General features: G+C 56.8%; 1 pseudogene; it reads left to right on the top strand.

Annotated features, from left to right (window-relative positions):
- Positions 1-720: 720 nt before the first annotated feature.
- The window catches only part of LOC103634936 (aspartokinase 1, chloroplastic-like), a 46,902-nt pseudogene continuing 24,696 nt past the window's right edge, over positions 721-22,926 (top strand).

The raw sequence follows: 22,926 nt of genomic DNA on the forward strand, positions 1-22,926 counted from the left end.
TAATGGACTTAGGCCGAACCGGCCCGAACCAATTTCCAGCACTACTCACGAAACGCATGCATGGCATTCAACTCCACGGCCACGCTTCAGCATGGGAGAGGCACCAGCATCGTAAAAGGCGGACAGGGGTTCAATTCCAAACGGGTTTTAATCCCTACTACTCTATAAGACTCTATTGTAGACGTCCACACGTGCACCACGGTTCTGCATGTCCCCGTGCACCCCCTCGCTTCCTTGCTCATACCGCCAAATCCGCCTCCGACATCCTCGCGCACGGTGTACCTTTCATCGGCACGGTGATCTCCTCCCGCAATCCTAGAAAATTCTCCGTCGACGCCCGCCATCATCGCCCCCGCGCCCGACATCCTACCCCTCGTGCACCTTCCTTCGACTCCACCCCCTGCCTCCGTGACCCCCGTGCCCCGCCCCACCAACCCCGGCAATCTCTCTCCGTGACCCTGGCCCCCCCGTTCCACCCCCAATCTCACGGAAGCAGTACTGATGGGGAAGGGCGAGGCGGAGAGGAAGAAGAGATCCGGAGACGAGCGAGCGTCGGGACCGTCGCCACCCGACCCATCTCGTCGATCCCCATCAGAACGACCTCCACGACCGCCTCGCGCACCTCTCCACCTTCTCCTCAAGGACCACCATCGTGGGTTGTTCAAGGCGTAGCTGGAGGCGTCCTGCACGGCGCGCTTCTAGGTCGGGCGATGGCGGGCCATGGCGGATCAGTTCGCGGATTCTGCGGTAAGCCTCGAATTCTTCCTTCCTTAATCCTATGGCATGGGAGACCAAAGCAAGTTCGAGTTTGAATGTATAGGGTCAGAAGCGGCACCGCCGCATCGTCTCTCTGGGCGACTCCGCCACCGCCGCCGAAAACCACCAATTGCCCCCTCTCCCGGCCGCCGCTTGTCGGCACCACCTTTTCTCCCTCCTCTATCCCTCTTCTCCATCTTGCAATTGAACCTCTAGCAGCGTCGTCGCCATCCGGTCGACGGCTGTGTGGATCTGGGGCCCCTAGGTGTGGATCCGCTCGTACCTTCCCCGGACCTGGTGTCCTATCGCCCGGGTGTGCTCCGATGCTCTGCCCGGCCCTCTGGCGTCGTGCACGGGCAGGTTCCACTTATTCTCGCGCGAGACACCTTGGTCTAAGCAGTCTGTGTGGACGGTGTTACTCATGAGGCGGTGACAGCTGTTTGTTCCGATGTTTTGGCTTGTAGAAGTAAGCGCTCCATGGCCGGAGCTGTAGTTGATTTTGGTGCATCTGATTTGAGTTTGATGTGTGGAGGACTGGATCTGTAGAATTTGGGCAAGACTTCTACGTGATCATTAGGCCATGTGATAAACTGATAATTGTGCTTGTTTGAAAAAAAAAGGCATGTTTCAATTGTGTCCTAGAAAAGAGATGGTGGACTGCTTTTATCTTGTACGTGAGCCCACAAAAGCATCTATAAAAAAATGATGTGAACTCAAGTTCATTATTAATATTATTTGAAAATTCTTGCAGTATGACACATTTGATATTGGTTTCATTACACCTGATGAATTTGGTAATGCGGATATCTTAGAAGCAACCTATCCTGCTGTTGCGAAGAGACTTCATGGGGACTGGATACAGGATCCAGCGATACATGTTGTTACTGGGTTCCTTGGGAAGGTATCTCATTGACAAACAATTTCTTCATCCATGAGGCAACTTGTTTACTGCAACCGCCATCACTTGCAGGGCTGGAAATCTGGTGCTGTAACTACTTTAGGCCGAGGTGGTAGCGACTTGACTGCTACAACCATTGGTAAAGCCTTGGGACTGAGAGAAATTCAGGTCTATGTTTAGTCTGAATAGTGTCGGCGTTTCGAGACCGGGGGGTCCCTAAGCCGACGAGTGAGTGTGCCGCGTGCCCCAGCCCAGATGGGTCGAGCACGTGGGCGAGCGCGAAGGGGGGAAAGGAGCGAGGAGGCCGGAGTCCGGCGAGAGAGAGGTGGGAATCCCGTGGCCTTCGTGTTCGTCCCGCGCCCAGGTCGGGTGCGCTTGCAGTAGAGGGTTACAAGCGTCCACGCGGGTGAGGGAAGCGAGCGGCCCCAAGAGAGCGCCTGTCCCTGTCCCCGTCCTCGTCCCCGCGCGGCCAACCTTCTCTAAGAAGGCCCTGGTCCTTCCTTTTATAGGCGTAAGGAGAGGATCCAGGTGTACAATGGGGGTGTAGCAGAGTGCTACGTGTCTAGCGGGGGGAGAGCTAGTGCCCTAAGTACATGCCAATGTGGCAGCCGGAGAGATCTTGGCACCCTGCTGGCGTGATGTCGTGGCTGTCGGAGGAGCAACGGAGCCTGGCGGAGGGACAGCTGTTGGAACGGTTGTGTCCTTGCTGACGTCGCCCTGCTTCCGTAAGAGAGCTGAGAGCCACCGTCGTCACGGGGCTAGCGGGGCGCCATCATTGCCTATCTGGCGGAGCTAGCCAGATGGGACACCGGTCTTGTTCTCTGCGGTCCGAGTCGACTCGGGGTAGGGTGATGATGGCGCTTCCTGTCGACGTGGCTGGCCTGTGCCCTAGGTTGGGCGACGTGGAGGCTCCTCCGAAGCCGGGGTCGAGTCTGTCTTCCATGGCCGAGGCCGAGTCCGAGCCCCTGGGTCGGGCGAGGCGGAAGTCGTCGGCAGAGGCCAGGGCGGTGTCCGAGCCCTGGGGTCGGATGAAGCGGAGTTCGTCGTCTTCTGGGGCTGAGCCCGAGTCCGAGCCCTGGGTCGGGCGAAGCGGAGTTCGTCGTCTTCCGGGGCCTTAGCCCGAGTCCGAGCCCTGGGTCGGGCGGAGCGGAGTTCGCCGTCTTCCGGGGCTTAGCCCAAGTCCGAGCCCTGGGTTGGGCGGAGCGGAGTTCGCCGTCTTCCGGGGCCTTAGCCCGAGTCCGAGCCCTGGGTCGGGCGGAGCGGAGTTCGCCGTCTTCCGGGGCTTAGCCCGAGTCCGAGCCCTGGGTCGGGCGGAGCGGAGTTCACCGTCTTCTGGGGCTTAGCCCGAGTCCGAGCCCTGGGTCGGGCGGAGCGGAGTTCGCCGTCTTCCGGGGCTTAGCCCGAGTTCGAGCCCTGGGTCGGGCGGAGCTTCTTATGGTGCCTTTGGCAGGGCCTGGCTTCCTTTGCGTTAAATGCTCCTTTTTTGGTGCGGTTGTTGCGGCGATTCAGTCAGGGTTGCTTCTTAGCGAAGGCAAGGCCTCGGGCAAGCCGGAGATGTGTCCGCCGTTGAAGGGGGGCCTCGGGCGAGACGGAAACCCCTTCGGGGTCGGCTGCCCTTGCCCGAGGCTAGGCTCGGGCGAGGCGTGATCGAGTCGCTCGTATGGACTGATCCCTGACTTAATCGCACCCATCAGGCCTCTGCAGCTTTATGCTGATGGGGGTTACCAGCTGAGAATTAGGCGTCTTGAGGGTACCCCTAATTATGGTCCCCGACAGTAGCCCCCGAGCCTCGAAGGGAGTGTTAGCACTCGCTTGGAGGCTTTCGTCGCACTTTTTTGCAAGGGGACCAGCCTTTCTCGGTTGCATTTGGTTCCGGTGGGTGCGCGCGAGCGCACCCGCTGGGTGTAGCCCCCGAGGCCTCGGAGGAGTGGTTTCACTCCTTCGAGGTCTTAATGCCTTGCGTAATGCTTCGGCTGGTCTGGTTGTTCCCTCATGCGAGCTGGCCGTAGCCCGGGTGTACGGTCGGGGCCCAAGTTCTCGGGCTGGTATGTTGACGATGTCAACGGTTCGGCCGGAGCCGGGTTTGCGAGAGCAGCCCCTGAGCCTCTGCACAGGGCGAGAGGGCGATCAGGGACAGACTCGACTTTTTTACATACGCCCCTACGTCGCCTTTCCGCAAGGAGGAGGGGGGAGAGTGCCATGTTACCCTCGATGGGCACCGAACATGGTGTCTCCGGTGAGCTGCAAGCGGGTAATCCGAGTGGACGTCCGTGCCCCGTTCGTTAGGGGTCGGCTAGGGGCCCAGAGGCACGCCCAAAAGTACCTGCGGGTGATCTGCCGGACCCGGTCCCCTGGCGACGGGGTCCGAGGGCTCGATGCCTCCCTCCGATGGGATTCTGTTACAAGATTGCTCCCGCTGGTCTCGGAAATGTCCTAGGGTACCTCGGGAGCGCAGCCCGAGCCTCGGTTATGTATCGAACGTACCCCTGGTCATCCCTCGCTCGGCGTCTGAGGCGACTGTGAACCCTTCGGGGGCCAGCCTTCGAACCCCTGATCAGTAATGGGCACGGAGCCCGAGTAGCCTGAGGCGGCCGTGGGACCCTTCGGGGGGCCGGCCTTCGAACCTCTGACCAGTAGTGGGTGTAGGGCCCACGCGATCTGAGGCGGCTGTTGAACCCTTCGGGGGGCCAGCCTTCGAACCCCTGATCAGTAAGGAGGCTCGGAGCCTGGTTCCTTCACGAGGAAGGATCCCTTTCGGGGTATCCCCCTTTCCTGGTCCCTGTTGCAAGAGATAGAGAAAGAGGAAAAAAGGGAAAAAGGATACGAAACCGAACGACGCGGCGTACCTTTTTTGGTGCGGTTGTTTCGGCGAAGGCGAAGCGTCGCCCGTTGCTCCTGCCAGGAGCGCCACATGTCCAGCCGCGGAGTTAATGCGACGGGGCGAGTAGTTGGTGGGGCAGCCGTTGGGCGTGCGCGAGCCGTTCGAGGAACGGATCACGGGCGCGTTGTCTTCACACCGTGAGAGGGGGCTCTCTCGCTGCCCCCGGATGGGACGTGAGCTTGGCTGTCGACGTGCCCGCTGCTCCCGCGCGTCTGCCACCGTCATTACTGCCGGCCCTCCTTTGGCCGCGTTGGCCGCCATGTTAGGCTGGCGCCGCTGGGTCGCGCGCTGGGTCGCCTCGAGTCGCGGTATTGGTTCCGCAATCGAGGAGGCACGGTGGTGGCGCAGGCGATGCAGTTGCTTGCATGCAGCATCCGGCGCGCCGGTTGCATGACGCGTGGGCCTGGGCTTCCATGTGGGCGTGTCGGGAGTCGGAGAAGTGCGTCCACTTGGCGCGGTTGCATGCCGCCTGCATGGCTGCCCGCCTCTCTCGCCCGCTGGTCTGGGCAAAGGTGGAGGATCACTTGTAACCGCTGGGCGGTTGCATGCACCACGCGCGGCGGTTTGGCTTCTTCTGCTCGGAGCCGGTCTGCATGACATGTGGGACCCAGCCCCCGCGCCGCAGGGGAGGGCTTTGAAGCGTGTTGGAGAAGACTCAGCCCGTGACGGTTGGGAGCGTAAGCAGGGAGAGTTGCCTTTAAAAGGAGGGCGACCCCTTTCGTAAGGCGACCATGTCTTCTTCCTCCCTCATGTGCCGCATCTTTCCACCTTCCAAGCCCCCGGATGGGGGATGCCCACCGTCTTTTCGCCTCATCGTTGGTGGAACGCAACTCCGTGGGAGTTGGTACCTTTCAGCCATCGTTCGGCTTCAAGGATTTTCATCAGCCAGCCCGGCTGCACCCCCCCCCCCCCCGTCGGCGGTCACCCGAGATGGTGACCACCAGTTCCTGGGTGGGGAGGAGCAAGCCGGGCTGCGATCTTGGTCCCACCCTCAGCTTCAAGGATGTTCATCATCCTCGCTGGGGTGGGGGCCGGGCTGAGCCGGCGCTCTGCCTCCCGCGCGGGTCCGTGGGCCATCCTCTCCCGCGGCATTCGAGGGAGAGGGCGCTCACTGGCCCTGCGGGCGGCCCGGACTCCGACAACGCGGGGCTGGTCGACGGCAGGCGTCGTCACCTCCAGCGTGTCGGGTTCGTTGGCTTGGCTCCCGGCGGTCCCTTCTGTCGGAGGGTGGCTGCCGCGCCGTGTACACGGGAGGACCACCCTAGATGTCGCGCGCTGCTAGAGCGTCGTTCGTGTTCTGGGGTGGTCCTGCCTTTGCACTGGGATGGCACCTTCACGTGGAGGCCGGTGCCCCACTCGCCCGGGAGGACTTGAGTGGGGATCTGCCGGAGGGCTGGTGGGCCCTGCCGTCGGCGCCGAGGCAGAGGCGGCTCGAGAAGTCCCCGTCGCCGATGGGATCACCGCCACCATCCGCGCTTCGGGCCTCCGGTTCTTTGTACTTGTCCTCGCCCCTCGAGCGTCGGCGTGGGTGAGGGCAAGATTGCAGCAGTGCCTACCCTGAGGCCTGCACTGCCGCAGTTCGGCCACCCGGAGTGGGGGCCGTTGTCGTCGTAGTCAGAGCGGGCGGCGACGAGCCGCTCGTCAGTCTTCTGTTGCTCCGCAGGCCTACCCCCATGGAGTGGGGTTGTTCGTACCTGCGGAGGAGGGAACCGGAGTTCCGTTTTGTAATGGCACTTCGAATGCCAGTATTTTCGTTCATTGTGGCTTTCAGGGCCTGAACATGTATGTAATTTCGGCACGGAGCCGTGTTTTTTCTTCATCTTTGAGCGCTAAGACTCGTCTGTTGATTATCTGAACCGCTTCACCAAGCATGAGTCGCCCCGTGTCAAGGTGACGAGTGAGGTATCCGTATCCCGGAGGCGTAGGAGTTCCTCGGCTCGGTCGGCCTTGCTGTCCGAGGCTCCTCTAGCTCAGTTAAAGGGACCCCTCGGCCGCTCTTCGATGAGCCGAGGCCAGGGGTAGCGATATCAGTATGAACAGAGGCGGAGTCGGCTCAAGAATGAAACCTGGTTGGCCGGAGCCTAGTCGGGTTGTCCGTTAGCGGGACTGATGTCGGAGTTGATCGGCCGAGGCCTCGGACCGGGCTGGCGCCCTTGGGAGATGGATTGGCCGAGGCCCCGGGGGTAACCGGCCGAGCCGCCTGCTCGAGTCGGATTCCCGGAGGAGTCCCTGGCAGCGATTGCCCGAGCGTGGTGATGACGGCGTCCTTCGGAGTGGAGAACCTCGGACCGCGTCGCCGTCCGAGGCTAAGTCGGGCCTCGCCGGAGGTGTCGTCGATGCCGAGGGTGTTGCTGCCTCCTTCCAGCGTCAAGACCCGAGCCTACAGGGTCAAAGTGTCTTGTAGCGTGTGCCTTGTGCGGCCGCCGAGGCCGGAACACACACCCTCGCTGCGTCGTAAAGCTGCGTCTCTTTTCCTCTTGTTTCAAGTATCTGGACTTTTTGTCGGTAACAGGGATGTTTGTGCGAGCGAAAGTTGCTTCTCGCGGAAGGTGATGAGTGAGGTATCCGTATCCCGGAGGCGTGGGAGTCCCTCGGCTCGGTCGGCCTTGCCGCTTACGCGTACTTTCACTCGTCCGCGAGGCCCTGTCACCGACTCGGTCGAGAAGGCTCGAAGGATCGCTTCGGCAGAAGGGCTTCCGAACGTAAAGACTTGTCCGATCCGCGGAGCCACTTTATCCGAACGCGAGTTACTTATCGCAGAAGGTGATGAGTGAGGTATCCGTATCCCGGAGGCGTAGGAGTCCCTCGGCTCGGTCAGCCTTGGCTGCTTACGTGTACTCCGTCGTTTCCAGGACCCACTTTTCGAAGTAGTCAAAAAGCATGGAAGATATTCTGGTGAAAGAGATCTTTTTTCGAGGAAAATTTCGACACAGAGGGGGTTTCCCCCCTTTTAGCCCCCGAGGGAGGGTCGGGCTTTGCCGAGGCGAGGCTGACCCTTCCTTGTTGACTAAACTTTGCATGGGTGCGAGGTATATGCACAACTTGAAAACATCTTAAGGGTAAAAGCGACGTAGCTGTTGGATGTTCCAAGCGTTGCCGTAGACCTCGCCTTGGCTGTTGGCCAGCTTGTACGTTCCGGGCTTCAGAACTTTGGCGATGACGAATGGCCCCTCCCAGGGGGGCGTGAGCTTGTGCCTCCCTCGGGCGTCTTGTCGCAGCCGAAGCACCAGGTCGCCCACCTGGAGGTCTCGGGGTCGGACCCCTCGGGCGTGGTATCGTCGCAGGGATTGCTGATACCGCGCCGAGTGTAGTAAGGCCCTGTCCCGAGCCTCTTCCAGCTGGTCCAGCGAGTCTTCTCGCCTAGCTTGGTTGTTCTGATCGTCGTAGGCCCTCGTCCTCGGGGAGCCGTATTCCAGGTCAGTGGGCAAGACGGCCTCGGCCCCGTAGACCAGGAAGAACGGCGTGAAACCCGTGGCCCGGCTCGGCGTTGTCCTTAGGCTCCAGACCACCGAGGGGAGTTCCTTCATCCATCGCTTGCCGAACTTGTTGAGGTCGTTGTAAATCCGAGGCTTGAGCCCCTGTAGAATCATGCTGTTGGCACGCTCTACTTGCCCATTCGACATGGGATGAGCTACGGCGGCCCAGTCCACCCGGATGTGGTGATCCTCGCAAAAATCCAAGAATTTTTTGCCAGTGAACTGGGTGCCGTTGTCGGTGATGATGGAGTTCGGGACCCCGAAGCGATGGATGATGTTGGTGAAGAACGCCACCGCCTGCTCGGACCTGATGCTGTTCAGGGGTCAGACCTCGATCCACTTGGAGAATTTGTCGACGGTGACCAGCAGGTGCGTGTAGCCCCCGGGCGCCTTCTGCAAGGGACCGACGAGGTCCAGACCCCATACAGCAAAGGGCTAGGTGATGGGTATTGTTTGCAGAGCCTGAGCGGGCAGGTGGGTCCGCTTCGCATAGAATTGACACCCTTCGCAGGTGCGGACAATTCTAGTGGCGTCGGCCACCGCCGTTGGCCAGTAGAAGCCTTGCCGGAAAGCATTCCCGACGAGGGCTCGAGGCGGTGCGTGATGGCCGCAAGCCCCCGAGTGTATCTCTTGCAGAAGTTCCTGACCTTCGGCGATGGAGATGCATCGCTGGAGGATGCCCGAGGGGCTGCGGTGGTAGAGCTCCTTCTCATCGCCCAGCAAGACGAACGACTTGGCGCGTCGCGCTACCCGCCGAGCCTCGGCTCGGTCGAGGGGTAGCTCTCCTTGGCGGAGATATTGCAGGTACGGGGTTTGCCAGCCTCGGTCAGGCGTGGCCCCGCTCCGCTCCTCCTCGATGCGCAGCGCCTCGCCCTCGGGGGCCGAGGGTACCTCGGGCTGAACCGAGGACGCCTCGGGCTGGGCCGAGGGTACCTCGGGCTGGACCGAGGTTACCTCGGGCTGGACCGAGGGTGCCTCGGGCTCGGGCGTGTCGTTGATCTTGACGGAGGGTTGGTGCAGATCCCGGGAGAAGACGTCCGGGGGAACCGTCGTTCGCCCCGAGGCTATTTTTGCCAGCTCGTCCGCAGTCTCGTTGTAGCGCCGAGCGATGTGGTTAAGTTCGAGCCCGTAGAACTTGTCTTCCAGGCGCCGAACCTCATCGCAGTAGGCCTCCATCTTCGGGTCGCGGCAGTGGGAGTTCTTCATGACTTGGTCGATGACGAGCTGCGAGTCACCGCGAGCGTCGAGGCGTCGGACCCCTAGCTCAATGGCGATTCGCAATCCGTTGATCAGAGCTTCGTACTCAGCCACATTGTTGGACGCTGGGAAATGGAGGCATAGCACATAGCGTAGGTGTTTCCCGAGGGTTGAGATGAAGAGCAGGCCCGCGCCGGCTCCCGTCTTCATCAGCGACCCGTCGAAAAACATGGTCCAGAGCTCCGGTTGGATCGGAGCCGTCGGTAGCTAGGTGTCGACCCATTCGGCTACGAAGTCCGCCAATACCTGGGACTTGATGGCCTTCCGAGGCGCGAACGAGATGGTCTCGCCCGTGATTTCCACCGCCCACTTCGCAATCCTGCCTGAGGCCTCTCGGCACTGGATGATCTCCCCCAGGGGGAAGGATGACACCACAGTTACCGGGTGAGACTCGAAGTAGTGTCGCAACTTCCGCCTCGTCAGGATCACTGCATACAGTAGCTTCTAAACTTGTGGGTAGCGGATCTTGGTTTCGGACAGTACCTCGCTGATGAAGTAAACTGGCCTCTGAACGGGCAATGCATGCCCCTCTTCTTGCCTCTCGACCACAATCGCGGCGCTAACCACCTGAGTGGTCGCGGCGACGTAGACCAAGAGGGCTTCTCCATCAGCTGGCGGTACCAAGATAGGCGCCTTTGTAAGAAGTGCCTTCAGGTTCCCGAGAGCTTCCTCGGCCTCGGGTGTCCAAGTGAAGCACTCGGCCTTCCTTAAGAGGCGGTACAGAGGCAGTCCTCTTTCGCCGAGGCGTGAGATGAACCGGCTCAGGGCCGCGAGACATCCCATGACCCTCTGTACGCCTTTTAAGTCCTTGATGGGCCCCATGTTAGTGATGGCTGTGATCTTCTCCGGGTTGGCTTCGATGCCCCGCTCGGAGACGATGAACCCCAAGAGCATGCCTCGGGGCACCCCGAAGACACACTTCTCGGGATTGAGCTTGACGCCTTTTGCCTTGAGACACCGGAATGTCACTTCAAGGTCGGAGAGGAGGTTGGAAGCCTTCCTCGTCTTGACTACGATGTCATCGACGTAGGCCTCGACTATGCGACCAATGTGTTCGCCGAACACATGGTTCATGCACCGCTGGTACGTCGCGCCCGCATTCCTCAAACCGAACGGCATGGTGACATAGCAGTACATGCCGAAGGGTGTGATGAAAGAAGTCGCGAGCTGGTCGGACTCTTTCATCCGGATTTGGTGATACCCTAAGTAGGCATCGAGGAACGACAGGGTTTCGCACCCAGCAGTGGAATCCACGATTTGATCGATGCGAGGCAGAGGGTAGGGAACCTTCGGACATGCTTTGTTGAGACCAGTGTAGTCTACACACATCCGCCATTTCCCCCCTTTCTTTCTCACAAGCACAAGGTTGGCAAGCCATTCAGGATGGAATACCTCTTTGATAAACCCTGCTGCCATTAGCTTGTGAATCTCCTCGCCTATCACTCTGCGCTTCTCCTCGTCGAATCGGCGCAGAGGCTGCCTGACGGGTCGAGCCCCGGCCCGAATATCCAGCGAGTGCTCGGCGACTTCCCTCGGTATGCCGGGCATGTCTGAGGGACTCCACGCAAAAACGTCGGCGTTTGCGCGGAGAAAGTCGATGAGCACTGCTTCCTATTTGGGGTCGAGCCCGGAACCGATCCGGGTCTGCTTGGAGGTGTCGCCACTGGGGTCGAGAGGGACGGCCTTAACCGTCTCCGCTGGCTCAAAGTTGCCAGCATGTCGCTTCACGTCTGGCACCTCTTTGGAGAGGTTCTCCATGTCGGCGATGAGGGCCTCGGACTCGGCGAGGGCCTCGGCGTACTCCACGCACTCCACGTCGCATTCGAACGCGTGTTTGTACGTGGGGCCGACGGTGATGACCCCGTTGGGGCCCGGCATCTTGAGCTTCAGATAGGTGTAGTTGGGGACGGCCATGAACTTCGCGTAGCATGGCCTCCCCAATATCGCGTGGTAGGTTCCTCGGAACCCGACCACCTCGAACGTCAGAGTCTCTCTTCGGAAATTGGAGGGCGTTCCGAAGCAGACGGGAAGGTCGAGCCGTCCGAGGGGCTGGACGCGCTTCCCAGGAATGATCCCGTGGAAAGGCGTAGCGCCTGCTCGGACGGAGGACAGATCGACGCGCAGGAGCCTGAGGGTCTCGGTGTAGATGATGTTGAGGCAGCTGCCCCCATCCATCTGGACCTTGGTGAGCCTGACGTCGCCGATGATGGGGTCGACGACGATCGGGTATTTCCCCGGGCTCGGCACGTGGTCGGGGTGGTCAGCTTGGTCGAAGGTGATGGGCTTGTCGGACCAGTCTAGGTAGACTGGCGCCGCCACCTTCACCGAGCAGACCTCCCGGCGCTCTTGCTTGCGATGCCGAGCCGAGGCATTCGCCGCATGCCCACCGTAGATCATGAAGCAGTCGCGGACCCCGGGGAACTCTCCTGCTTGGTGATCTTCCTTTTTGTCGTCGTCGCGGGCCCTGCCACCCTCTGCGGGTGGCCCGGCCTTGTGGAAGTGGCGCCGAAGCATGACGCACTCCTCGAGGGTGTGCTTGACGGGCCCCTGATGATAGGGGCACGGCTCCTTGAGCATCTTGTCGAAGAGGTTGGCACCTCCGGGGGGCTTTTGAGGGTTCTTGTACTCGGCGGCGGCGACAAGGTCCGCGTCGGCGGCGTCGCGTTTCGCTTGCGACTTCTTCTTGCCTTTCTTCTTGGCGCCGCGCGGAGTAGACGCCTCGGGAGCTTCTTCCGACGGGCGGCCCTGGGGCTGCTTGTCCTTTCGGAAGATGGCCTCGACCGCCTCCTGGCCAGAGGCGAACTTGGTGGTGATGTCCATCAGCTCGCTCGCCCTGGTGGGAGTCTTGCGACCCAACTTGCTCACCAGGTCACGGCAGGTGGTGCCGGCAAGGAACGCGCCGATGACATCTGAGTCGGTGATGTTGGGCAGCTCGGTGCGCTGCTTCGAGAATCGCCGGATGTAGTCGCGAAGAGACTCTCCCGGCTGTTGCCGGCAGCTTCGGAGGTCCCAGGAATTCCCGGGGCGCACGTACGTGCCTTGGAAATTGCCGGCGAAGGCTTGGACCAAATCATCCCAGTTGGAGATCTGCCCCGGAGGCAGGTGCTCCAACCAGGCACGAGCGGTGTCGGAGAGGAACAGAGGGAGGTTGCGGATGATGAGGTTGTCGTCGTCCGTTCCACCCAGTTGGCAGGCCAGGCAATAGTCCGCAAGCCATAGTTCCGGCCTCGTTTCCCCCGAGTACTTTGTGATAGTAGCCGGGGGTCGGAAACGGGTCGGAACGGTGCCCGCCGGATGGCCCGGCTGAAGGCCTGTGGACCGGGTGGTTCGGGCGAGGGACTCCGATCCTCCCCGCTGTCGTAGCGTCCCCCACGCCTGGGGTGGTAGCCTCGGCGCACCCTTTCGTCGAGGTGGGCTCGACGGTCGCGACGATGGTGCTCGTTGCCGAGGTGGCCCGGGGCCGCAGGCGCGGTGTTGCGCGTGCGCCCGGTGTAGACCGAGGCTTCCCGTACGAATCGGGAAGTCGCAGCATGAGGCTCCGAGGGGTATCCCTGCCTCCGGGAGGCAGAGCTCTCGGCCCGTCGGACCGCAGCGCCTTCCAGGAGATTTTTGAGCTCTCCCTAGATTCGCCGACCCTCGGTGGTTGATGGCTCCGGCATCGCGCGGATGAGCATCGCTGCGGCTGCCAGGTTCAGACCGACCCCGCTGGATGCGGGAGGCGGCCTGACCCTGACGTCGTTGGCGACGCGGTGCTGGAAACCCTGGGGCAGGTGACGTATTTCTCCAGCTGGGGGCTGGCCCGCCCATACCTGCCCGACGTCCCGGCGGATCGACTCAAGCGCTCCTGCTCCCTCGTCGAGCCTGGCCTGCGCCCCGCGGACTTGCTCGAGCTGTGGGTCGTGACCCCCCGCCAGAACGGGGACCACAGCTAGCTCCCGCGGGATGTCGGCGCGAGGCGCCGGCCTAGGGAGATCACCGTCCTCCGGCATGCCGAGGTGGTTGCCTTCGGAGGGATCCCCTAGCTCGACGTGGAAACATTCACGGCTTGGGCCGCAGTCCTTGTCGTCAAGGCTGCGGCTACCGTCGAAACAGTCGGAGAGGCAGTAGTCACATGCGGTCATAAAGTGTCACACCCGGTTTTAGAAGGCAAACCGAATGCGAACTATGTACGTGCCAGGATCAGAACTCACGTACACAGCGATTACATAAATGAACATCATCACACAATGCTCGAATAATAACATAAAAGAGTACTTATTACATCATCGAGTCATAGACATCCACATAGTCATTGTCTTAACAAGTAAATCAAAGTGCTAAACGAAACGCAGTAAAGACAAGGCCTTCACAGGCAGCTGACTGGGGGTTGCCGCCAACCCACACCTAGAATTCATCGTAGTCTTGGAACTCCTGGAAGTCTCCTTCCACGGCTTCGCCTTCTCCTGAGCAGTGATTACAATGCGGACAACCTGGTGTTTTGTGGTAAAGCAAGGATGAGTACACATCAACGTACTCAGCAAATGTCCCGTTTGGCTGGGGTGGACTAGCTTTATGTGGGGTTAGGCTCCAGTAGTTGCTTTTAGTTGGTCAAGTATTTATCATTAGTAGAAGCCAGATTTTAGCATTTAACGACCCGTAAACCATTTCCTCATCGAGGAACAACATCATCATAGTCGAACCAAAACCATAACATAATCCTTGTCTCTCGAACCATCTGTATCTCTAATCAAAGAGGATCCCAAGGCTGCTCTTAACCGTGAGCACGGCTGATATACCAGTTTCACTACCCTCTGCAGAGGTTGCACACTTTACCCATGAGTCATGATTCCCTTTCTACCCGGGGAGAGCTAATCCCCATTGACCACTACCTAGGTGGTCCGGCAGGGCATCACTACGTAGCTTTTACAAAGATTCCCTAGAGATCATAGCTGCCCGTTAGGTTTCTCCAGTTTGATAAACATAGTACCCCTCCCCGCAGGAGAGTGACTAACAAAGAGCAAAACGAAAGAACCTCGGCACTCAGCCTCGGCAGAGCAAGCACTGTGCCTGGACCCCATTGACGGCATGACGGCTAAGCAACTACACCTCTAGTTCATCTAATTAATCAGCTAAGGGCATCCCATTTCACCCTCATGGTTGCACTGTTATCCCGGGTGGTCTCTCAACGAACCAGTCCTTACGGAGAGGTACTCAGGAAAACAGCCTGAGCCCCCTAGAGTATCACAAGATCAACATCATCATCAGGATAACAGTATCATAAATAGTCACATCATGTTCATTGATTAAGTTAAAGCAATAGCAGAGTGCTAACCATAACAGCCCATAAGGTCATCAAGGATAAAGTAAAGTGTAAAACTAGTCAGTCCTTAGGTTTCAAGTAAGTAATGCGGGGTAGTAAGTTATAAATGAATAGGACATAATGGGACAGAGGACACTTGCCTTCACCAAACTGCTGATCAGGGACTTCCTCTGCAACCTCCTCGGGAAACACAGACTGCTCGTTGTCTACGTAAAGTAATCATTCACACTATGCACTTGGGAAAATAACAAACAAAAAGCAACATACCAAACATATGCAGCAGAGAGAGATCACAAGTTCATAGTAGAAAAGGGATGGGCACTCTAGTGTTCCCTAGGTCTGGGGTAGAGGACTATACAAAGTGATTCATTATCCACTAATCAGGTCTAAGTCAGTGGTGGGATTAAATTATTACCTGGTTTTAAGTTCCTAAACTTAGGTGTTTAAGTCCATAAACTTAAGTGCTCCAACTTTTATTAAAGTCTACTTTCTTTTATTTATCTCAAATAGGGTTCCCATAACATTAACTTTATCCTAATGATTAACCATTAATTGGGACATGGAGACAGCAGGGAAACATTGCATAAACAGATAGATAATAATATTATGAACATTTTGCAATTTGAAGCACCTAATTTGGAGTTCATATGACAAAGTTATGAATTTTACAAGTTTAGGGGTTAAAATTATACCCTAAGGACCTATTTTGAATTAAATAAAAGGTCCGAGGACCTAACTGCGAGAAACCAGGGACGGCGGGCGCAAATTCCAGAAAACAGGGGGGTTCTTTAAGAAAATGCGCGGGCGAAGGGGTATCGAGCGCCTACAGCCGTTGGATCTCAGATCGACGGCCAGGATTAGATCCCGCGGCGGGCGCGCGGGCGCGCGGCGGCGTGAGCGGCTGACAGGCGGGGCCGGGCGGGCAGCGCGGGCGCGAGGCTGACAGGCGGGACCGGGCGGGCAGCGCGGGCGCGGGCGACTGGCAGGCGGGGCCCAGTTGGCAGGGAGGCGGGGCGCGGGGGAAACGGCTCTGGGCCGTTGGATCTCAGGCGAACGGCTAAGGCTGGGTTCGGGCTATTTGAAACAGGGCCGTCCGATCTAAGATGGACGGCGGAGATGGGGCGGCTGGCTCCTGTCTCCTTCCCCAGCCAGCTGAGGCGGCAGCGCCCGTCCCCGCGGCGGAGGAGCTCGCCGGAGACGAGGGGCGCGGGGGCCCTGCGGGTCCTTGGGGCGATCCGAGTGGCCGGGGAGGTTAGGGAGGGCACGGGGAATCCATTGGTGGGGTCTGGGTCGGGGCAGAGGCACCGGAGGGGGGCGGTTCACGGCGGAGTGGCTCGGCGGCGGGGTTACTCTACTCCGGCGAGGAATTACACGCGGCAGGGAGCAAAACAAGGGGCGATAGGGGCGGGAGAGGTCCCTTACCTCAAGGCGGACTCCGGGGACTCCTCGGCGGCGACGGAGACGCGACGGTGGCCCGGGTCGACGGTGGCGGCTGCACGGCGGACGGCGGGTGAGCGCGGGCAGAGAGAAATAGGGAGGGAAAGGGGAAATTGATGCGCGTTCCGGGTTGCGGACGTCGGGGCGAAGCTCACCGTGGCAATGGACACGGCGGAGCTCCAACGGCGGCCGGGAACCGAGCTCGGAACGGCGGGGTTTACGGCGGCGGCGCTCTGGCGTGCGCACAGCGAGGGAGAGGTGGAAGAGGGGGCCGGTTGGTGCGCGAATGAGGGGGGGAGATGGCGAGCAAGGCTCGGGGCTCAAGTGGCCGAGGGCGAGGTGGGGCGAGCCCCACGCGCGACGTGGGTGCGGAGACCGCGGCACGCACGGCGGCGGTTACGCGAAGACGGAGAAGCTGACAAGCCGGGCCCGCGGCGCAGAGAGAGAGAAGAAAGCGGGTGCGGGCGCGAGGGAAGCGGGGCTGACAGGCCGGGCCCACGGGCAGAGGGAGAGGGAGGCGGGTGCGCGGGAGGCGGCCGCGCCGACAGGCCGGGCCCGCTGCGCAGAGAGAGGAGAGGGGGGGAGGCGCGCGCGCGAGGTGGGCCGACTGGGCCGAAAGGCCGAGGGGCGGGGAAAGCGGGCTGCTTTGCCTTTTTCTTTTATTCTGAATTGTTTTTCCCTTTTCTTTTTACTTTCCCTATTTGATTCAAATTCAAACAAGCCACAAATTCAAACCAAACCTTCCAAGAATTATGCACCAAGCAAAAGTGAAATCTAGGGTTCAACATGATGCAACAATTCATACTCCCTTAGGGTTTAACATAATAAACTATAATTACAAATAAAATAAGCACTTAGCTCCTATAGAAATGAGAAAGAAAAGAATGAGGAAGGATGAGAAAAGGGAAGTAACACCTGAATTTGTGAATATGAGCAAAGAAATTTTATACCCCCAAATTCAGGGTGTTACAAACCTATCCCCCTTAAAAGAATCTCGCCCCGAGATTCAAGGTTGGTCAGCAAAGAGTTCAGGGTATTTGGCCTTCAGGTCATCTTCTCGTTCCCAGGTTGCTTCTTCCTCCGAGTGGTGACCCCATCTGACTTTGCACATTCTGATGGTATTTCTCCGGGTGACTCTGTCTGCAAACTCCAAAATCTGCGTTGGCTTTTCTATGTAGGTCAGATCTTCCTGAACTTCCAAACCTTCCACTGGCAACTGCTCTTCTGGTACTCGCAGACATTTCTTCAATTGCGACACGTGGAACACGTTGTGCACTGCTGACAAGCTCTCTGGTAGGTTGAGCTGGTAGGCCACTTCTCCACGCTTTGCTTGAATCTGATATGGTCCGACGTACCGGGGTGCTAACTTGCCTTTAACTCCGAACCTTCTGACTCCCCTGATAGGTGACACCTTCAGATAGACGTAATCCCCCACTTCAAAACTTAGTTCTCTTCTCCTTCGGTCCGCATAGCTTCGCTGTCTTGACTGGGCTATCTTCAGGTTCTCCCGAACCATTTTGATATTCTCTTCGGCTTCAAGCAATATGTCGGGGCCAAACACCTGTCTCTCCCCAGGCTGGTCCCAATGCAGCGGGGTCCTACAACTCCGTCCATAGAGTGCCTGAAACGGTGACATCTTCAAGCTGGCCTGGTAACTATTGTTGTAGGAGAATTCTGCATAAGGTAATCTTTTGTCCCACCCTGACTTGTCTTGCAACGCACAGGCTCTCAACATATCTTCTAGGATCTGATTAGTTCTTTCAGTCTGACCGTCTGTCTGCGGGTGATAAGCTGAGCTGAAGTTCAAATGGGTGCCCAAAGCTTCTTGTAGCTGCTGCCAAAAATGAGATGTGAACTGCGTTCCTCGATCTGACACTATCTTCTTCGGCACACCATGAAGGCAGACTATCCGTGACATGTATAACTCAGCTAACGTTGCTCCGGTGTATGTTGTCTTCACAGGTATGAAATGGGCCACCTTTGTTAAGCGGTCCACAACCACCCAGATGGAATCATAACCGGCCCGGGTACGAGGTAGGCCAACTATAAAATCCATCCCGATCTCATCCCACTTCCACTGAGGAATCTGCAAAGGCTGCAACAATCCGGCAGGCCTCTGATGCTCTGCTTTGGTTCTCTGACAGCTATCATAGATGGCGACATATTCTGCGATCTCTCTTTTCATGCCATACCACCAAAACCTTCTTTTTAAATCCTGGTACATCTTCTCACTTCCAGGGTGTATCGAGTAAGCTGTCTCATGAGCTTCCTTGAGGATCAGTTCCCGAATAGGTTTGAGGTCGGGAACACACAATCGGTCCTTGAACCAGATTACCCCCTCTTCATCCTCTCGAAAGTCTTTGCCTCTTCCTTCTAGGATCAGCTGCCGAATCTTGTTGATGTTTTCATCATTCTTCTGCCCTTCTTTGATCTCCCGCTCTAGAGTGGGCTCTAATTCCACTGTCACTCCTTGCGTACTATTCAGGAAACCGAGGCTCAGTCTGTCAAATTCCTTGGCTAACTCATATGGCATCGGGTACGAGGCCAACATATTGACTTGACTCTTCCTGCTCAGAGCATCTGCAACGACATTGGCTTTGTCCGGATGGTAATGTATCTCCAACTCATAGTCTTTGATCAATTCCAACCATCTTCGCTGCCTCATGTTTAACTCTGACTGGGTGAATATGTACTTCAGACTTTTATGATCTGTGTAGATGTCGCACTTCTGCCCATACAGGTAATGTCTCCAGGTCTTTAAGGCATGAACCACTGCTGCCAACTCCAGGTCATGTGTGGGATAGTTTTTCTCATGGATCTTTAGCTGTCGAGACGAGTATGCTACAACTCTCCCTTCTTGCATTAGCACACATCCCAATCCGGTGTAAGAAGCGTCGCAATACACTGAGAATGACTTGTGGACATCAGGCAGAACTAACAAGGAGCTGTAGTCAATCTACTCTTCAGTTCTTCAAATGCTTCCTGACACTTTTGAGTCCACTTGAACTCAACTTTCTTCACTAACAACGCTGTCATTGGTCTAGCAATCTTTGAGAAGCCTTCAATGAAACGCCTATAGTATCCGGCCATTCCGATGAAGCTCTTGATCCCACGAACATCCTTCGGTGCTTTCCAGTTCAGGATATCTGCTACTTTCTTTGGATCCACTGCCAACCCATCTTGGTTTATGATGTGACCCAGAAATAAGACTTCATGAATCCAGAACTCGCATTTGCCCAGCTTGGCATACAACTGATGCTCTCGAAGTCTTTGCAATACCATCTTCAAATGCTCTACATGATCTTCCTCACTTTGAGAGTATATGAGAATGTCATCGATGAACACTACCACAAACTTGTCCAGATAATCCATGAACACACTGTTCATCAGATACATAAAGTAGGCTGGTGCATTTGTCAAACCAAAGGACATAACTGTGAACTCATATATCCCGTACTTGGTGATGAATGCTGTCTTCGGTATGTCCGAGGGTCGGATTCTGAGTTGATGGTAACCTGATCTCAGATCTATCTTCGAGAATACACTGGCACCTCTGAGCTGGTCGAACAAATCCTCTATCCTTGGCAGGGGGTACTTGTTCTTGACAGTGACTTCATTCAAGGCTCTGTAGTCTATGCACATCCTTTTGGTACCATCTTTCTTCTCTACAAACAACACTGGAGCGGCCCAAGGCGAGGTGCTTGGCCTGATGTAACCCTTCTCTAACATCTCATCTATCTGCTTCTTGAGTTCTACCAGTTCTGGTCCAGACACTCGATAGGCTCTTTTGGAAATGGGGGCAGTACCAGGGATAAGCTCTATGGCAAATTCAACCTTTCTCTCGGGTGACATGCCCGTTAGCTCCTCCAACAGCCGGGGCGTCCCGCGGTGGTGCAGGGGGCGCCTCCAGCTGGGCAACAGAGGAACGGGGTCTCACGGTCTCCACCTCTCGCTGGGGTGGGGAGGAAGAGCCCTGCTGCTCTCCGTGCTGGCGCCGGCGTTCCTGCTCCTCACGCAGGCGGTGGTGCAGCCTCTCCAGGTGACTCGACTGTCCGGACACGGTGCGGTGCAGAGGACGCTCCGCAAGTCGAGACGGCAGGAAAGGAATCACCGACTTACGTGCAGTGTGTCTAAGACGAGCCATCTACAAAAGACACCGTAAGCACAAGAGTAAGGGCAGAACTAATATGACAAGTGAATAAACCAAAGACAGAATAAGATAAAAATTTTAACAAGGTATAGTATAGATGGATAGTAAAACATAGGGTTGGTCGAGGTGACCGACTTTTGAAGTAACATCAGAGGTCAAGGTGAGAGGGAAGGTCAATAGTCCTTAGTACGACCAGTGCTACTCTAGGTCAGCGGTCCTACAGTCAGCACGGCTTTGATACCACTTATGTCACACCCGGTTTTAGAAGGCAAACCGAATGCGAACTATGTACGTGCCAGGATCAGAACTCACGTACACAGCGATTACATAAATGAACATCATCACACAATGCTCGAATAATAACATAAAAGAGTACTTATTACATCATCGAGTCATAGACATCCACATAGTCATTGTCTTAACAAGTAAATCAAAGTGCTAAACGAAACGCAGTAAAGACAAGGCCTTCACAGGCAGCTGACTGGGGGTTGCCGCCAACCCACACCTAGAATTCATCGTAGTCTTGGAACTCCTGGAAGTCTCCTTCCACGGCTTCGCCTTCTCCTGAGCAGTGATTACAATGCGGACAACCTGGTGTTTTGTGGTAAAGCAAGGATGAGTACACATCAACGTACTCAGCAAATGTCCCGTTTGGCTGGGGTGGACTAGCTTTATGTGGGGTTAGGCTCCAGCAGTTGCTTTTAGTTGGTCAAGTATTTATCATTAGTAGAAGCCAGATTTTAGCATTTAACAACCCGTAAACCATTTCCTCATCGAGGAACAACATCATCATAGTCGAACCAAAACCATAACATAATCCTTGTCTCTCGAACCATCTGTATCTCTAATCAAAGAGGATCCCAAGGCTGCTCTTAACCGTTAGCACGGCTGATATACCAGTTTCATTACCCTCTGCAGAGGTTGCACACTTTACCCATGAGTCATGATTCCCTTTCTACCCGGGGAGAGCTAATCCCCATTGACCACTACCTAGGTGGTCCGGCAGGGCATCACTACGTAGCTTTTACAAAGATTCCCTAGAGATCATAGCTGCCCGTTAGGTTTCTCCAGTTTGATAAACACAGTACCCCTCCCCGCAGGAGAGTGACTAACAAAGAGCAAAACGAAAGAACCTCGGCACTCAGCCTCGGCAGAGCAAGCACTGTGCCTGGACCCCATTGACGGCACGACGGCTAAGCAACTACACCTCTAGTTCATCTAATTAATCAGCTAAGGGCATCCCATTTCACCCTCATGGTTGCACTGTTATCCCGGGTGGTCTCTCAACGAACCAGTCCTTACGGAGAGGTACTCAGGAAAACAGCCTGAGCCCCCTAGAGTATCACAAGATCAACATCATCATCAGGATAACAGTATCATAAATAGTCACATCATGTTCATTGATTAAGTTAAAGCAATAGCAGAGTGCTAACCATAACAACCCATAAGGTCATCAAGGATAAAGTAAAGTGTAAAACTAGTCAGTCCTTAGGTTTCAAGTAAGTAATGCGGGGTAGTAAGTTATAAATGAATAGGACATAATGGGACAGAGGACACTTGCCTTCACCAAACTGCTGATCAGGGACTTCCTCTGCAACCTCCTCGGGAAACACAGACTGCTCGTTGTCTACGTAAAGTAATCATTCACACTATGCACTTGGGAAAATAACAAACAAAAAGCAACATACCAAACATATGCAGCAGAGAGAGATCACAAGTTCATAGTAGAAAAGGGATGGGCACTCTAGTGTTCCCTAGGTCTGGGGTAGAGGACTATACAAAGTGATTCATTATCCACTAATCAGGTCTAAGTCAGTGGTGGCATTAAATTATTACCTGGTTTTAAGTTCCTAAACTTAGGTGTTTAAGTCCATAAACTTAAGTGCTCCAACTTTTATTAAAGTCTACTTTCTTTTATTTATCTCAAATAGGGTTCCCATAACATTAACTTTATCCTAATGATTAACCATTAATTGGGACATGGAGACAGCAGGGAAACATTACATAAACAGATAGATAATAATATTATGAACATTTTGCAATTTGAAGCACCTAATTTGGAGTTCATATGACAAAGTTATGAATTTTACAAGTTTAGGGGTTAAAATTATACCCTAAGGACCTATTTTGAATTAAATAAAAGGTCCGAGGACCTAACTGCGAGAAACCAGGGACGGCGGGCGCAAATTCCAGAAAACAGGGGGGTTCTTTAAGAAAATGCGCGGGCGAAGGGGTATCGGGCGCCTACAGCCGTTGGATCTCAGATCGACGGCCAGGATTAGATCCCGCGGCGGGCGCGCGGGCGCGCGGCGGCGTGAGCGGCTGACAGGCGGGGCCGGGCGGGCAGCGCGGGCGCGAGGCTGACAGGCGGGACCGGGCGGGCAGCGCGGGCGCGGGCGACTGGCAGGCGGGGCCCAGTTGGCAGGGAGGCGGGGCGCGGGGGAAACGGCTCTGGGCCGTTGGATCTCAGGCGAACGGCTAAGGCTGGGTTCGGGCTATTTGAAACAGGGCCGTCCGATCTAAGATGGACGGCGGAGATGGGGCGGCTGGCTCCTGTCTCCTTCCCCAGCCAGCTGAGGCGGCGGCGCCCGTCCCCGCGGCGGAGGAGCTCGCCGGAGACGAGGGGCGCGGGGGCCCTGCGGGTCCTTGGGGCGATCCGAGTGGCCGGGGAGGTTAGGGAGGGCACGGGGAATCCATTGGTGGGGTCTGGGTCGGGGCAGAGGCACCGGAGGGGGCGGTTCACGGCGGAGTGGCTCGGCGGCGGGGTTACTC

Source organism: Zea mays, chromosome 1, assembly GCF_902167145.1.
Source record: "Zea mays cultivar B73 chromosome 1, Zm-B73-REFERENCE-NAM-5.0, whole genome shotgun sequence".
NCBI lineage: Eukaryota > Viridiplantae > Streptophyta > Magnoliopsida > Poales > Poaceae > Zea > Zea mays.